Source organism: Calliphora vicina, chromosome 1 (genome assembly GCF_958450345.1).
Source record: "Calliphora vicina chromosome 1, idCalVici1.1, whole genome shotgun sequence".
Lineage (NCBI taxonomy): Eukaryota > Metazoa > Arthropoda > Insecta > Diptera > Calliphoridae > Calliphora > Calliphora vicina.
Genome location: NC_088780.1, coordinates 83682080 through 83700854, shown reverse-complemented (window position 1 = coordinate 83700854; position 18775 = coordinate 83682080). Strand labels below are relative to the sequence as shown.

The window sequence follows — 18775 nt, the reverse complement described above, 5'->3', positions numbered from 1 at the left end:
CCATATAAGGTCCATGTCCAAAAATCTCTTAAAAAAATAAATTATTTAAATTTTAAAAGAAAAAAGCTTTAGGTCATTTAATCATAATATTCTGAATTATGATTTTATTGAATTAAGTTCAAATTTATTTAGTTAATTCGAAGCTCTGAAACATGGTAAACAATTATTTTCAGTTAACTTCACTATAGCAATTGGTATAACTTTGTCTGACACTGTATATGTATCCGTTTGTATGTATCTGTAAGTATTTTTTATTAAATGTATATTGTATCTATATATTTATTTATTTGTTTATTTGGTTGTGTATATAAATTCAACGTCTTACATTTCATTTGAGGTTTCATTTTAATTTGTTGTTCAATAATGTTGGCTGTAGTTGTTTGTAATTATCTTGTAAAATGTAGTAACACCCCAAATGAAATGACTGTGTAAATTAATTATTGAATTTTATTGTATGTTATTTATTTACTGATGTTTTTAAACTAAATGAAAAACATATTTCAACCTACAAAATAAAGAACTATTTTACAAAACTAAATTTGTTATAAGTTCATAAACTGTAGAAAACCACAACATCTAATAGTTTCATTGTAATTTGAAGATATTTTAATCAAAAATTCATTTGTTTTTTTTATTGATAACAGGTATGACAAGAATTTCGTTATAGTTTCATAGAAAATTGATACCCTGTTGTTTATAAAGCCAAACAATGAATCTATTGTTATTCAAATAATTAATAAATAATATAAAAATATGCATAAATTACAATAATATTAATGCATGAATATCCATAATATATGTCTAAAAGATTTTTAAATCAAAATTCATAGATGAACTTAATTTAATTATAAATTGCCAAATTTACACCACTTAATTATTTTTTTGTTTCACTGTGCAAAAAAATTAATAATAAAACTAATAATTTATTACCTTTAACCATAATCCAAGTGATGCTGCCAAACATTTATCATGTTTGCAGTGAAAAACATCTGAAATAAAAAAAAACACATACAAAATATTATTTAATTTTATTTTATGCTACATATTTAAAAATACATAAACCGAAATCCAAAGGAAAGAATGAAACACTATTAATTTATTAATAATTTATTTTTATTTGGGTGATAAATAGGAATTATCATAAATTTATTATCACAAGTTTATATAAATAAATCAGTTAAACAGTTTATAAAATATTTTATTGTTGTGTTTTTTTCTTCTTTATTTTTCTTTATTAATGGCGGCGATAAGATCTAATGAAGTGTGAAACGGTCATGTCATGAAATATCTAAAACAAGTGAAAAAATAACAAAAACATCCACTCGTTCTCATTGTAAAACATCATTAAAATATGTATTGAAAACTATAAATTATATCATATTACAGATTATATTGTTCCATATTGAAGCAAGTACGAGTAACAAAAAGTCTTTATCAAAAATAACAAAATAACTTATCTGCAGACATTTGAGAAGTAACAATCATAAATAAATATACATACATACATATAATACTTCTTTAAAATTCTTCTTTTACTAGTTAATATACCCTACACTATCACAAGTGGGATATAAAATATCAGTTCTGACATTTGTAGCATTGTCAATTCGTCCATTTTAGAGACCATGATAACTTAGTAATCGAAATAAATTAGCTTGCTTAAACAGATAATTTGAGATATTGAAAGAACGGGTTGGAAGCTTGATGTTTCAGTTAGAAAGAAAACGCATAAGTGCCGTGGCAAGTGAAAAGAAGACATGTCACTTCACTTTCCAATTCTGACAAAATGTAGAAAAATTATCAATGGATTTTTAACAAATCTGGGTAAAAATAAAATCAATTAATTTAGGGTTAGTATCGTGGCAAATAAATGATTCCTCTCATATCAAATGTTACTACTAGAACCGGTTCCAGCTTTTAAGCAACCAGTCATGAGACAGACCTGTTCTGTTTAACTTCCTTTTAGGTCATATAGAAAACCATAATCGGTTGGAAAATATTACATTACATGGAAAATTAATACGTACAAATGAATATGTCGAATGAAGTCAAAAGACGTCTTTGCCAATTACGACATTGACAAGACACAACTTCCTCTTCTTCTTTTCCCTAAAGTATTTTCCTAGTACTAGTAGTAGGGATTAACCTCGTATCGTACAAATGATTAATTATATAGAATAAATTGTAAAACGTACTATTTACTATTTTATTGTAAATATCTGCAAATATTTAAATAAATTAGCTTTTTAATCCTTATAAAATTCAAGATGTTTTAGATATGGCTGTCCATCTGTCTATTGAAGCCACTATAGGGACTATATGGAAGTAGGTTAATGAAATTGTGCCCAAATATTTTCTGTTGGTCAGACATTTTTGGTATTGAATATTTGCAAAATCGGTCCATCTCTAAAAAAAACTTAGTCTGGCTTTTAAAAACAATTAAAACACAATAAGGCCTAAACAAGGAGATCAAGGGTTCCTAATAGCTAAAAATTCCTCGCGAAATTTAGTTTTCTTTTTTACGTCACAGTTCGTTGTGATTTTTTATCAATCGAACGATTCGATTATATCCATAGATTTTTTTGCTATTAGCAACAGAACAATTACCTAAATAATCGAATTTGTATAGCCCAACTAAAATTTTTCAGCCATAATAAAAAAATGTCGGTCACTTAGACTAAATCATTTGATTAGCATCATTTGATTCGGTTATCTTAAGGAAGGAATCTTTGAGATTCTTAAAGGAATTATCAAAATATATTCGCATTTAGATGAAATAATGACAATAATATTGGGTTAAAATTGTTTAACCCCTTAAATCTGTTTACAAAAAAATATATTTTATTGAATTTGATTGGTCTTTGATATAACCGATATCGTCCCAAAGTTTTTTTCGATTAACTTTATAAAACTTGGTAGTTTTTTGATAATTTGGGATTAGAAAACACGAATATGAACTCCAAATTTTTTTCAGATTTTTTGTCTGAAAAATAGTGTTCGATTAATCGAACATTGGGCACTATTTAGCATTTTTGTTATATAGTTCCCATATAATGTAAATAATAAAAAACCACGTTTTTATAAACTCAAATCAATTCATATTATTTGTTAAAAAAAAATAGAACAAGACATTTATTTAGACTAAAAATATTCATTATTTTCCTTCATGAAATGCTTCAAAACAATGTTAATTTTGTTTTGGTAACGACGACGGAAACAGTCCAGTTTTCAAGCATTTATTAACGAAGATTTTAGAGTAGAGATCAATAAAGCCCAATACCACTTCTTTGCTCGAAGTACAACACTATAATTTTGTACAGCATTATCATGCAAATCCACTCTTCCAATTCCTTTGTTTTAGTTTTTCAATAGTAGGGGTTAGTTGTAATTTACAAAGCGAAAGTGTTCTATTATACCATAACTATTTTTTTTTTCTTTTTTCCATCTCTTTACAGTGGGATAGAGCAGATTAAAATTAGTGGTCACTGTAACATCTTTATTGTCCTGCCAGCGGCAAATTTAAATTTTATTGTTGCTGTCAAACTGGAAATCATGATCCAAACTCTTTCCAAACTTTTTATGGTTTTAAGCACAGCTCTCCAGATTATCTTTGAATGCACAGTACATGTTGCACCTAATATTCTTTCAGTCAGTAGGAACATGAGATAGTAGGAAGTAAAAAAGTTGTCAAAATACACGGTATGCCTGTCTGCAAATTCTATATTATCTAACAAGCGAAGAACTACATTGGCTCCTAAGCCAACTGCTTTGATGTAGCTGTCTGCCGATCCAGCATAGGGTATGCAGTATCTATTTGCCGATCAGAGGCCCATAGTGTATAGATGAAGTGAATTGGTTTACCACGTAAAAACATTTTGCAATAATGACGCCCAAAATCTTCCTCCCAAATTCCGAATTGCATAAACTTTTTGTTGATTATCTCGTACATGAAATAAATATAAAAAAAATAATTTCGAGAGAATTGAACAATATATTTGCCATTTTGAATAAATTTTACACAGAGAAAACAGATTCGTGATAGTAACCGAATTTGTTGCCAATCGAATGATTCGGTTGCACTCATATAATTTTTCAGTTCTAACAACAGAAAGTCAGTTGATAAAGAAGAATTTCAGTTGAGGCAACCAAACTTTAGTTACGCATTCCAAAATATTGTAGCCACAACTGTAAAATTCGGTCACTACGATAGAATTATTCGATTGGCTACAAATTCGGTTGCTATCACGAATCTGTTTTCTCTGTGTATAATGTCCAAGAACTTATTTCTTGGCATACATAACTTCACAGCAGCAACGCTTAATGCAGGGTGATTTGACCAATAATCGCGAGCAGCAGGCACAGTGTGATATGCAGACAATACCAAATGCCTAGGAATCGTTGTAACATAGTTTTGTCTAAAACAAAATTAGAATTCGGCTGCTGAGCGTAGCGATTTGTTTCCACGATTATAATATCTAAATCCTTTTAATCAAAAAATAGACCAAATAATAACATAATAACTTTATTTCTGTTAATTCAAACTCGTGAATTAGTTACAATATGGCAGTACGCAACATCTTCTGAACAAAAACAAAAGTGCTATATGGTGCCCAGTGTTCGACAAATCGAACACTCCATTTTGAAGTCAAATTACAAAAATACCAGTGAAAAAAAAAATATTTTTTTGCTGATGTTGATAGTTGAACTACATTCACACTTTTTTTTATTTTTTTTAATTTTATACATGGTTTTAAGTTTTTAAAATTATGCCAAAATTGATGTTTTTTCTTCACCCCTATTATAAAAGGGGGGATTGGAGTGGGCATGAAATTTTATTTTTATATTTGTAGCCAACCCCTTGCACTATATAATTATTAAAAAATACTAGTTCTTAGTCTTACCAAAAATGTGAAAAAAATTTACAAAAAAGCATTAAATTTACTGTTCGAAAAATTGAACATTGGGACGATATGGGTTAATTTAGTATTTCAAAATACCAGGAAATTTCAGGTAATGAAATGAATTTTTTTATGAAAAAAGTCTGGGAAATTATGATAACTGGTTGGAATATAAGATTCGGCAGTTTCAATAAAAGATCATTAAAACTTCAAAAGTTGAATACACTGTCTGACTTGTCCACAAAATAAACTATTAATGTTGGTTCCAATTAAAGGGTCAACTTTTAAAGTTTTTCTGAAGTTTCAACAAAATTCACCAATGAATCATATTTGTTATATTTTAGTGATAAAGCAAAAATATTCCAATTTCACAATGGAGAAGAAAACTAAAACTAATTAAGTTAAACCTATGTCGTTTCCATTTTTATTCTATATTACATCCTTAATAAAACTGCAAAGTACAAAACTTAGTCCCATTTTCTCAATATCTGTTTTTCTTTTTAGAGTGACGATATACTGAGAGTTCTCATACAAAATTTATATGAATTGGAACCGAATAAGCAGCAAAGCCAAAAAAATTCAAGTACTTGAACATTTTGTTAGAATTTGACTTGAATTATGTTTTAAACTTGAAAAATATTTGAAAAAATTAAATATTTTTCAAACAAAAAACATATGACTTGAATTTATGTTTCCTTTTTATTGGAGAATGCTATAAAGTGCAATATAACTGCAATTCAAGGCTTGAATTACACTTGCTTTCAACTTGAATTCCATAAAAAATGCTTATTGGAAAGTATATCGTTACGAAAAATCTTTAACGGAACCCTATTTGGCCATACCATCCTAGTTATTTACATTTTTTTGTCTATTTTTTAAGGTTTGAAGAAAGTTAAAATAAATTAAATATTTTCTAATGCAATTTTGCTTTGTATATCTCCGTTATAACAAATGTAGGCCAGAATTATTATTTAGAAATTAGATTTTTGTAAAAATAAAAAATAATCTGAAATTTGTTTGCAAAAAAACTTATTAAATTGACATGTTTATTAAAGTAAGCATATGAAAGAACATGTCAAATTCAATCTGTTTAGCTCCTTTCTCTAAAAGTCTAGGTGTAAATACTTTATAAATAATAAGTGTAGGGTATTACATGATCATCTGAGCTTCACTATTATTTTTCTCCACTTTCTGGTTTTATGTTCTAGAAAAAGATTAATAGTTCGCCGTCTCCATTGTGAGCAACTTAATATAGTTTTTGTAGTAGATGTTGTTATTGTTTAATATAAACAAATAGTTCTTCAACTGTTTAGTTAAAACGAAATAATTATTCTAGAGAACATCAGCCTGTAGTAATTTGAAGCATTTCAATCATTTCAAATACATACAATGATAACAAAAACAAAGCGAACAAAAATATGTACAACCACATAGTGATAACAAATGTTTGAATGTGTTACAAAAAAATAAATCACGAAAAATTTACATAAACATTTCTATAGTAAATACTACGTCAGATAATCGTCATACGTGAAGTTGTACAACAATATTTCATATAAATATTCAGATAGTGTATACTATATGAATGTACATATGTATGTTAAAATAAACAAACAAATTTGTTAGGATCTTCACATTAGCAGCAGCATCTACCAACAAAAAAAGAAACCTTAGAAATGAAAAAGGCGTTTTAATTGTTTGTTTATTTTCATTTCAAAGAGAAAATTCATGTTGTTTTACGAAAGTCGAAAAACAAATGGCCATGTTAGAGGAATTTTTCTTCTAATAAACAACTTTAAAATACGAATATTTTAAAATAAATAAATCGTCCTAAGAAAAATAAATTGTGAAAGTGAAAGTTTTGTAAAATGTACATAAAACAACTAACATTTAAATTAAATTTATTAAGAGTTTTCAACGATCCAGCTAATAACAAATATATTGGGTTAGACCTGCAAATAATTTCTGTTGCCTCAAATATTTAATATAAATATTTCCGACACATGAATCCAACACATAAACCTTTCGCAAGATGTTGTTTTTGTCTATTTTCATTCTTTGCCTAATTCCTTATTTAATTTGTAATATCCTGCTAATGTTACCGACACTCCCTCCAAAAAGAAAACTCATTTATTAAGACTTAATTTATTGTAACATGCAAATCGATAATAATATTTATATTCGTATATGTATTTATTTATAAACATGGCAATGATTTCCATTATGCTAAATTAGTTTTCACTGATACGAATTGTTGAGTTTTTGTTTTCATGCGAATAAAAGAAAAATAATATACTTATATTTCAGGAAATAAAATAAACAAACAAGAACATTTAGCAATGAAAAAAAAAATACAATAGTTTGATGAAGAATAAAAGCAAAAAACAAAAAACCCTCAATAGGGAGAAGCCCGCCCAATGACAAAATTTATATGATAAACTTACAAAATATTATGAGTAAACACCAAATAATTAAGGCCCTACATTTAATACAATAAAAAACAAGTAAAAAAGTATAGTCCGCCAGATAATAACCTACACTGAGTAAATGAGTTAAAACTTTTTTTCTTTTAAAATATCAATAATTTGTTTTCGTCAGAGATTTTCGGAAGTGGACATACACTGAATCAATTAAGTCTCCGTACAGACATAATCATAATATAAACTAGCAATTTATGGTCACTTTTCAATACATATTCATTCATTTTTTTTTTAATTAATTTTATAAAAAATCTTATAAACTAGAAATCAACATAAAAAAAATAAAAAAATGTTCCTTAAAATCATAAAAATTTACATACATAAATTCAATAATTGTACGAAAAGTATCACCAAAAAAGTCTCCGTACTGTTAACCGTTTTAAGGCAAGGAATCCCAATATTAATCTTAATTGAATTTAATATGTGGTAGGTCATCCTTTCTGAGCAATTGCTTCATTTTAATGGCTGTGCATGGAATGGACCAGCTTTGTTGTTGTCAGGTAATCCAAAAATAAGCAAATTTTAATTGATAGAAAGAAAATTATTATTAACTTGCAAAATGAAGGAAAAAATTTAACCGAATTCAAGGATATTGTAAAAAGACCACACTCTTCCATTCAGTACGTTATTCAACAGTTCAAAAAAACCAGAACAATGGCAAATAAACAAAGAACTGACCATCCAAGAAAATTGCTCAGAAAGGAGGACCTACCACATGTTAAATTCAATTAAGATTAATATTGGGATTCCTTGCCTTAAAACAGTTAACAGTCCGGAGACTTTTTAGTGATACTTTTCGTACAATTATTGAATTTATGTAAATTTTTATGTTTTTAATGAAAATGTTTGTAGTTTTTTTATGTTGATTTCTGGTTTATAAGGTTTTTTATAAAATTAATTAAAAAAGGTTTAATATGTATTGAAAAGTGACCATAAATAGCTAGTTTATATTATGAGTATGTCTGTACGGAGACTTAATTGATTCAGTGTATATGTGGGAGCTATGACCAATGTAGTCATCGCCGTGAAAATAGTTCGCGTGATTTCTTTCTATATGAAAACAGGCAACATTTTAGCAAAATATCTTCAAAATGGCGACAAGGCCAGCAAGATGGACGGATGAGTATCGTTAAAGCGACTCAGAAAGCAATTCTGGGTCGATCGGTATACCAACCACTATAGTGGTGTAGGGCATAATAAAAGATAAAACAGCTACTTTTTATACTCAAATTTACGTTAGTTGTATACGTTTTTATTTTATATAGGGTTTTATGCCAGGACCTGATTTTAAAGTTTTATTAAAGTTGTATAGTGTTTACGAAGCCGCATACAAACCAAACTTTTATTTTGTTTCAATAAAACAAGTTTTTATTTTCCTGATTAAACCCACAATAGAAGAAAATCCAAACAAAACACCACAAACTTTATCATTGAACGTAATTGAATGTAGAAAACTTTTAAAGTAAAAAACATTATTTTTCCCTCAACGAAAAAGTTTACCAAACTAATAAGATGCTGATATGTATTGTTCCTAGATTCTCATGTGGACTTGAAATGTTGTTGATTAGGGTAGTATTTAATACAAACTCAAAATATCATAAAAGCATTGAGTTCAAAGGTCAAATTTTTAAATATTTCGAATTTTTTAGAAATTTGTAATATGATCAAAATTCAAAATTTGGCGTGTTATTTTGGTCCAATATAATTTCGAAACCTACATCTTCAAAAATTTGTCGGAAGTCTCATTAAAATATATATAGAAACAAATACAGAATATTTATATGAACCTGATCTAGTTAGAAATTCATTTCATGTATATTTTTGCAAAACAAAATGAAAGTGTAGTGGGGAAAACATTTGAAAATAACCATAATCTATATTGAAAATCTGCATAAACATTTAATGTACGTACAAATATTCGTATGTACTTTGATGTGAGAAGAAAAAAATATGCAATATTTCCCACATGTTGAAAGAAATTTATGTTTGTACGTGTGTAATCATGTATGAATGTTTGCAAAATATTTTCCACTTTTACGCCCACTCCAAATATTTACTACAACTCAGCTGGGAATAATGTTTACCTAACAAAACTACAAAATAACAACTATGTACAAAAACAACAATAGCAATATTGATAAAAGTTTTCTTGCCATTTTGCAACATCCAAAATAAATAAGTTAAAGACGGTTTAATCTAAAAAAATATCAGCATAGCAAAAAAAAAAATATGTCGAAAACATTGTTGCTTTAAATACATTCATGTACACGAAACATCTAGATTCATTCACACTCGAACCAAACAAAACACGCCACCCATTTAACCCAAAAAACAAACAACGGGAACGACGACAGGAGCAGCAAATGAACCACGAATCAAACAAAAACTAACGAACCCCTAAAAGAAAAACTAGAAAATTTACAACACACAATCACTTGAACGCTCGTGTACATACATATTAAGTACATCTAACCATGTAGATAGATATACAGACAGACATTGAACAATCCGGGCGTCATCATTATGAGTTTTGATAACTAATGCCGTTGTTGCCCAGACTGCTGATGCTGTCGCTGCTTTACTTAACAAAATGAACCAACGTGCCACAAAACAAACGAACCGAAAGGGTAAAAGTGGTAGCAGCAAAAGTAGCGTAAATAATGGCCAAAGCATCCACAAGACAAGAAAAGCGAACTAGAACAGAAAAAAAACACAAAAATAATAGTAATAATCCCAAAAGTATCTGTGTTGTTTTGTTCTAGTTGAAAACTTTAACAATATTGACTACATGGATCTTGGTGGGGTAATACAGTGGTACAAAAGCAAGATAATTTTGTAAGATAGTTTTTATTATTCAATTTTTCATTTAGATAGGTTAATCAAGTTTTTAATGAAATATAAATTTCAAAGCATTCAATTTATTCATGTTTTGCTTAATATTGTGATATTTTAAAATAAACTCCAACGTTGAACATTTGTGTCAAATCGGCTCTGTAGTTTGGAATTGTTTTTTTTAATTTTTTACAAGAATTGGTTGAAAATATTTAATTTCTTATTTTGTTTCTAAAAAAATAAGTTGAAAAGGGAATATATACAGATATGATTGCAATTAGGAAACGGAATGCATTATAAACATACATATATTAAACACATCAAGAAGTTTGAAGATTATATTTTAGTTAAAACTAACTCTTTAATGCACTCTGTGTCAAAATAAGCTGAAGTTTTGAACGCCTAAAAACTAAGTATGGTCAAAATATTTGAAAAGTAAACTATAGAATTTTTTTTATGAATATTTCGAAAACTTTTTCGGGTAGTATGGGTAACAATAGCATAAAAGAGATTAATCAAAATAATTCACTTTTCTGTTGCTATTATCGAACAAATCTAAGAATATAATTGAATAATTGATTGGGGAACAAATCACAACGAATATTATTTATCTGTGCAGAAATAAGACTTAATTTTTCCGAATTAGGAACCATTATCCTAATACAAGATGGTTAATAGATTTCAAAATAAAACGAATTTCGAAAAAATTTACGGTAGAATATTATTTTAATTATGTTGTTAATATTTACACAGGAATAGTTGTACGAAAGTCATAAAACTGTAAATATTTCATAAAATTAATCCATGGGATTACAACGATTTATGTAAAACTCATCCAAATGAAAAATTAAATTTATATCTTTCGGTGGAGAACAATAATGGGTCTTTCATTAAGTGCTTCCTATCTTTAAATATAAATAAAACTAAGTTTGTGTGAGATATTATTGACATGTTTAATTTGATGATATTATATATGGAATATCGTGCAGAATGTCCAATGTGGCACGTAGCGCTGTTGAAACACATGTCGTTGGTGTCCATATCATCGAATTCAAGCCAAACAAATTGGTATTCATTCACCAATAGCGCTCGCCGTTGACGAAGATGGCCGGACCAATGTCATTCCCAAAGAAATATAGACCAATGATGCCGCCAATCCACATGAGATTCTGATGCTCTTGAATCTCATGTGAATTGGTATCGTCACAAATTCGAAATTTAGTTTATTGAAGTACCCATTCTTCCAGAAATAGGTCTTATCGCTGACTATGATTTTTTTTATGAAAATTAGTGTTAGTTTCCAACTGCTCCAGGGTCCTCAAACAAATTTATCATTTGTACGTGATGTTGGACGCTATATCAGTCCAGGGTGATTTTGCAAAACAAACTGAATAAATGACAGCCAATTCCTATTGGAAGACACTTTACATATACACATATATCGTCGTCGAAGATCCAAAAGAACGTATCATCAAAAAAATCAAAATCGTGGTTTTGATTGATTCTGATTTATAAGGTTAAACTACATGCCTCTAACAAATTTTTAGACTTCTGTATCCAAAAATAACGATTTTATATCCATAATTCAAAACTACTAATCACTAGAGTAGTTTTAGAAAGGGAAATTTTTTTTTTAAAATGTTTAAGTGCTCACATCTAGGGTTGTTTCTTTTAGTGTAAAAATACGATTGTAAAATTTTAGCTCAATCGGACTTTGCCTTCCCGTGCCGAAAGAGTTCTGAAGTTTTCAAAAAGGCTATCTATCGCTAACAGCTTCTGCATAACTGATGCCTGTGCTTTCTCTAAAGCGGAGATTCCCAGTAGTTGTTCACCATCTCCTTTGCTTACCAATATTGCAACAACAAACTTTAAATTAATATTTCTCTGTAAGTAGTTCTACAAGCGACAAGTCAAAACCAAAATAGGGATTCCCAGATTTTTACTTTCTGCTGTAATACATGATTAAAGGGAGGTCAGACGGAATGTATTGCTTGTGTTTTGTGCCATGTATTGGGACATTTTTCCATATGTAAACATATACATACCGTGTGATCCATATGAAACTTTGTGTATGTAAAATACATGTGTATTACTTGTGACATTTTTGGCAATTAGATCATGTTCTATTTTTGCGTGTATAAAAGTGTTGTATTTTGAAATACAACACTGTGTGAGTGCAAAATAAAATAAAAACAAAACAATAAAGAGTAAAGAAAAATCATTACAAAATATGTTTCATTGCATTAAATATATTTATTGTGATTTAAAAATGTTTTAAATAAATACATTGTTAAAAACAACTAACATATAAACTAATGGAGGTTATGTCACATGCAATTACATATGTACGTTTGAAAGTGGAAATTATGAATCGTATGTATAACGTGAATTTTGACATACACATGCAATTCCATATGTATTGAATACATGTCCCAATACACAAGCAATACATGCCGTCTGACCCCCTATTAGTAATGAAAAATTAACTAGTAGATGTCAGATGTTGCAAAATAGCGGAAAGTTCAAGAGATACCAGAATAGTTGAGAAAATATGTGAGGTCAAAATGAGTGAAATTAGTAGTCATTTTAAAACTTCGAGGCACGGGAAGGTAAAGTCGGATTGAGCTAATACTTTAACAATCGTACAATTCTAGATGTGAGCATCTATAAAAATCGGAAATCGATTTTATAAACCACTCTAATCATCACACTTGGGAGATAAATGAAAACAAAGTATTTGGCATTTATTTGTCTTCGAATTTATTAATGTGGATTTCGTTTACCATCTATTCGACAACGTAAAGTGTACATTATAAAATAAAAAAATAAAACTTATTAAAATCTTGAGACCCTACGGTTAATATGATCCGTGCTTTGGCTTATGAATCAACGGGTATTATTTATTTCAAAAGTCATATTTGAAAAAGTTAGAAGTTCACCCAAACCCACTTGCACGAACATTAATGAGAAGTAATGGGTACATCCGACTAAGAAAAAGGAATCCAACAGACCTGCGCTGATGATAGGATCTATAAATTAAACATTATTTTTCGTCCAACTGTGGTGGGACGTAAATTAAAACTAATATTTAGATTTAAGATTTGAACAAATTATTAATAGTTCACATTATTTTGTGAAGATACAATAAATAAAATATTAAAAAAAAAAAATTTATTTTAAAACAGACATTTGAACGCGGTTTTTGTTTTTAATATATTATATGTCATTTTGAAGAGTAAATATCTGTCATTTATTCAAGCTGAGGGACCTTGATCATTTGTATGTCTGAAATGCAGTTTGAACGCTATAAAAAATCATTACTTGCGATGATAAATACATTACGATAGCCCGATAAGTATGAGATCGTATGTGAAGCCCGGTCAACCATCCGAATTGACACCAAAGACAAATAATCCTGGCGTTAAGGTAATGTTCTGTGTTATGAGCTGCTTAAATCTGGCCAGGAACACAACATATTCGTTTAAAATGATCATCTGGCCGCCCGGAATATGTAGCCGGTAGTGAAACCATAATATTCCATCATGTCAACGCTATGCCACATATTGCAATACCTTTTCAAAACTATTTAAAATAAGTAGAACTATAAGCCCAGAACTATTATTTGATTCAATCGATACAGAACGTTCTATCTGGGATATGCTTCACTTCTTTCTTGGCCTCAAAAGTTGACCACACACAGAGAAAAAATATAGTTGTGCACATTTTCTGTAACCATTTCAATATGTTACTAGTTTTTTAACAATATTATAGTCACAGTAACTATATACATGACTGTGGTATTTATGTTGTTCTCAGATTATTATATCCATAAGCCGAGAGCAACATAATATGGTAAGTCCTTCATCATATAAATGGTTGTCACAAACATATATACCATATATATAGTTGATACAATCATTTGAATGGAATATTAACCATATTATGGATACCCCAATCATGTAAATAGTTACTGTGACTATAATATTGTTAGAAAACTTGTAACAATATTGAAATGGTTACAAAAAACATGCACAACTATATTTTATCTCTGTGTGCAGTTCTTTTGGCTTGAATCCGTATGTTGCCAGAATGATGAGAATAGGTCATAGCTAACAATATCCAAATACTTTGAATACATTTATATTGTACAAATGTTTCAAAATAAAAGCTATATTTTGTTTCAGAAAACAGAAATGCAAAAGAACGTAACATACATAACTTTAAAAGTACTTTATAAAATATCTTTTTTTCTTCTGAAATAGTTTTATTGTTGTGTTTTAAGCTCATATTCCATAACTTGTTTTTATATCTCAAATATTTTACATTTTAATACGTTTTTTGTTTTTCCAAATTATAAAAATGTTACGTACTTTTGGATTTTCGACGACGATATATTATATTGTATAAAACTGAAATTGTGTGTTTATACTTTGGGTAATTCTAAAATTAGTTCAATTATTTAAATCTTAAAATTTTACTTTCGATTTTTATACATTCCTCCACCACTGTAATAATTTTCCTTTTAAGTTAAGAAAAATTATAGAAAATACAAATGACAAACTAACAAAGTATGATTGGTATGGCGTGGAATGGATTAGTTTGGGATGGGTTGATTTGGATAACAACAAAAGTATTTTATTTTTTTGTTTTTTACTTTTCCATCAACATCATCATTATCATGGTCGACGTTAACAAACATGCATGGATGGATGGATGGCATCATTCAACTGGACCCAATGGAATTCTCATTATACAACATGCGACCATTCTACTCTACTTTAGTTTGAGTATATTTTTTCTATACTTTCAAACACATCCATATGTCTGCATGCAAGAAAGTGGAAATATTATTCCCACTAGTAGTTTTTTTTTTCTTATTTCTCTGATATTTATTTATGATATGTATTCCTCTACAACCATATGATGAGCAAGATTGAATGATGGTTGTGTCACCGTCCCTTTTGACCGTTCTGTAAAACAACAGTGATTACTGGTTGCAGAAAGAAAAAAAACGAAAACACGAAATATATATTGTACTTTATAGAAAAATGAATGGATGGTTGAATGTGAAAATACATACATTCTTACATATTTATAAATGTAGGTTTGTTTGTATATGAAATATCCATGGAATGGTTGTTCATAAAATGATGTACCTACAACGATACAGATACGAATATTGTTTGCGAAGATATTTTTATCCCCCCTCATACATATTGCACGGATTGTTAACCCAAACTATATTTATTGTCTTGTTTTTCTTGTTGTTTTTATTTCTCAACATGAAAATCTACTTCTCTCCTTAGAAAACTAAACAAAAAAAAAAACTTAAAGATAAAATATAAACATGGCTTGGTAAATCCACTCTCATACCCAAATGTAAACTGAATTCAAACCAACCGAACAAGAAACAAAAAAATAGAAATGAAAATGTAATGTAATTTTGCTGAAATAATTTGAAAATGATAAAGTTGTACATGTTCAAGCATAAATTTTTCATTCGGGTTTTTTCCATACCATATTTTCAAAGTATGAATTATAGAAAATATGAAGTTTGTTTTGAAATATAAAAGATGTATAAAAATTGATCACTTGTAGATAATTTAATGTTGATGTTCATAATAATAACAATTTTTCATGCTGCCCAAAAACGCCCAATAATTTTATGAATAAAATAAACAAAAAGCAACGAAAAGCGTTACGAAAGAGTGGACGAATTCAAGTATAAATTATATGTAAATAACAGTGTATTTTATTGCACTTGAAAACAAATTTGAGTTGCTGTTGTCACCCTTTAATGAAGTAAGATTTCAAAGCATTTATTCAGTTGTTAAATATAAAATATTAAATCGTGTTTGATTTTAAAGTTCCTCGAATGACCGATGACCGAATGTGAAATATCATAAATAATCTTTATTATAAAATGTATAATATTCCTTTAAATTTTTATAAAACCCTGATACTTCAAATATTAATATCATATATTGTTTAAAAATTATACAACATACTTAGCTTTGTCCTTGGGGCAATAGAAGAGCTATTTTGAGAAGAGTTTGACTAAAAAGTTTAAATGGACAGACGGATAGAATCTACTATGAAAGTGATCCAGAGCAGATTGGTATACTTTAAGTTGACTTTACGTTACAAACATCAGCATTATGCCAATATACCCTCCTCACTATTTCACGAAATATTATTGAAGTTATGATACGTTATTTTGCAGTTTTGTTTTCCGAAACAAAGGGATGAATCAGGTTCTCCAGATTTTTAACCTAATTTTGAAATAAATTTATTGTTTAAAGTTTATTTATTTTACCTGGTCGAAGGTGACGATACGTTCTTTGGATTTATGAAAATCATGCACATCTTGATACGTCATCTAGAATTATGGACACAGAAGTATAAACATTTTTAGAGGCTGCATATGTACCTAATGAATCAGAATCAATAATAGTCAACTACACTAATACCCCGATTTGCGTCGGCTCGTTCTGCGTCTGCTTCGAAGTTGCGTCTTTTTAAAATGTCTGTGATTTCGAAGTTGCGTGTTTTTGTTTCAGTTTGCGTCGCATGTTTCGAAGTTGCGTCGTTAGTGCTTCGATTTGCGTCGTTAATTCGAAAATATTTGTAGAAAGCTAAAACAGAAAAAGGTTTCCCGTTAAAATCTAGTGCAAATTCGAAGTTGTTTCTTTTTAAAGTTTCTGTGACTTCGAAGTTGCGTCGTTTTTGTTTCAGTTTGCGTCGTTAATATGAAAATGTTTGTACAAAGCTAAAACAGATAAAGGGGATTTCCCGTTTAAGTCTAATGGAAATACATACATATTTATGTTGTCTGATGGTTGCAAATTACATTTGCTGAAGTGAAGTTGAAATGAATATTTTGTAGCAATGAGTCAAAAAAGAAAGCAATTATGCATAGAACAAAAGCTTGACATTTTAAAACGTTTTAAATCAGGGGAAAGGGCTGTTGGTATTGGAAGAAACCTTGGCCTAGTCCCTTCTATAATAAAATCCATTTGTTCCAGAGACGCTGATAAAATTAAAAAATTTGCTGAAACCGCAACATCGTTACAACATAAACAGGTTACCAAAATGAGAAGTTCTTTAATGGAAAAAATGGAGTCCTTCTTAACATTTGGATAGAAGATCAAAATCAGCGAAGAATGCCATTAAGTCAAATGGTAATTCAAAATAAAGCACTAAATTTATTTGAAGATCTGAAAGAAGATTATCCCTTATCAAGTGCCGAAAGTGTGGAAGAATTTGATGCAAGCAGAGGTTGGTTGACCATTTTAAAATCCGTGGAAATTTGCATATCATTGCATTAAAAGGAGAATCTGCTAGTGCAGATACTTCAGCTGCAGAAAAGTTCAAGCTTGAATTAAAAGCAATTATTGAAGGGTGGATATTCTGCACAACAAGTTTTAAACGCTGATGAAACGGGACTTTTTTGGAAGCGTTTGTCAGGAAGAACGTACATTTCTAAATCCGAAAAATCTAAAATGCTCTTGTTAGTTGACAAAAAATCCAATATTTTTGATTCAAAAATCTATTTTTTTCAGCTAAAAAAATTTAAAGACTATAGTCAAAATCTCACAAAACACAAGTTTTCAGGAAAGTAAAATGACTACAAATCTCACATTTTTATAAAGAATTGAATAATATATTTTTAAGTACGATACTAAATTCTTTATACATGTCGTTTGATTTTAAAATTTTGCATTATTGACAAATTTATTAAAAATATAGAATTTTTTTCTACAATAATATTAAGGTTGCATATGTAAATAAAACCTGCAATGAAATATGAAGAATTTTGCACATGAAAAAAATGCATTTTAAATTCGATTTAAGTTGTGAATTTGGTAAATTTTGAATGTTTTTGTATTCATATTATTTAATGAATATTATAAAACAAAATCTGAGGTTATTACGCTCTTGAAATCCTGTAAATTATTCCATTTATTTGGAGGTATTCAGAGTAGACCAGAATATAAGAATTTAGTTTCAATCTGACTTTTAATTCAAATAGGAAAGTCAAAGTTTATTTTATATTTACACCATTTGAAGATATTTTAAAAACGCTTTAGCCGATTTAAAATATTTGGTCAAATTCGTAATCATTTCCAAATTAGGAAACATAGCTGAAAATAACTGTAATTTTTATATTGTTGCTCGGTTTTAATCAACCAAATTCAGAATATTATTACTCAAACCATCGAAAATATATACTGAAACATAGATAGCAATCGTGAAACGTTAACATTTTCAAAAATTATTATTGCTGGATTTGAAAAGAAATTGAGAAAAATATTGAAATTGGATAAATATAAATTAACCATTTTACAGCGCACTTGCGATAATATGAACTAATTAAAACCAGGTCAGATCACTTTTGATAGTTCATATTTGCGAATGGTATCTAATTCCCATCTACAGCTATGGAAATCCCCAAATTATTCTGCAGTTGAATTGGAATTTAGCCACTACCCTGTTGATTTAGATTTCAACTCTGTGTAGATAGATAAAATACTTTAAAAAACAAAAATAAGTTTTTCATATTTT

At 28.7% G+C, this 18775-nt stretch overlaps 1 long non-coding RNA gene across 1 annotated transcript in view; it reads right to left on the bottom strand.

Annotated features, from left to right (window-relative positions):
* The window catches only part of LOC135961980 (uncharacterized), a 335365-nt gene that overhangs the window by 299066 nt on the left and 17524 nt on the right, over nt 1-18775 (bottom strand). Inside the window, exon 2 of the long non-coding RNA XR_010576621.1 lies at nt 931-989. This is a non-coding gene — a long non-coding RNA (uncharacterized LOC135961980). The remainder of the gene's footprint in view (nt 1-930; nt 990-18775) is intronic.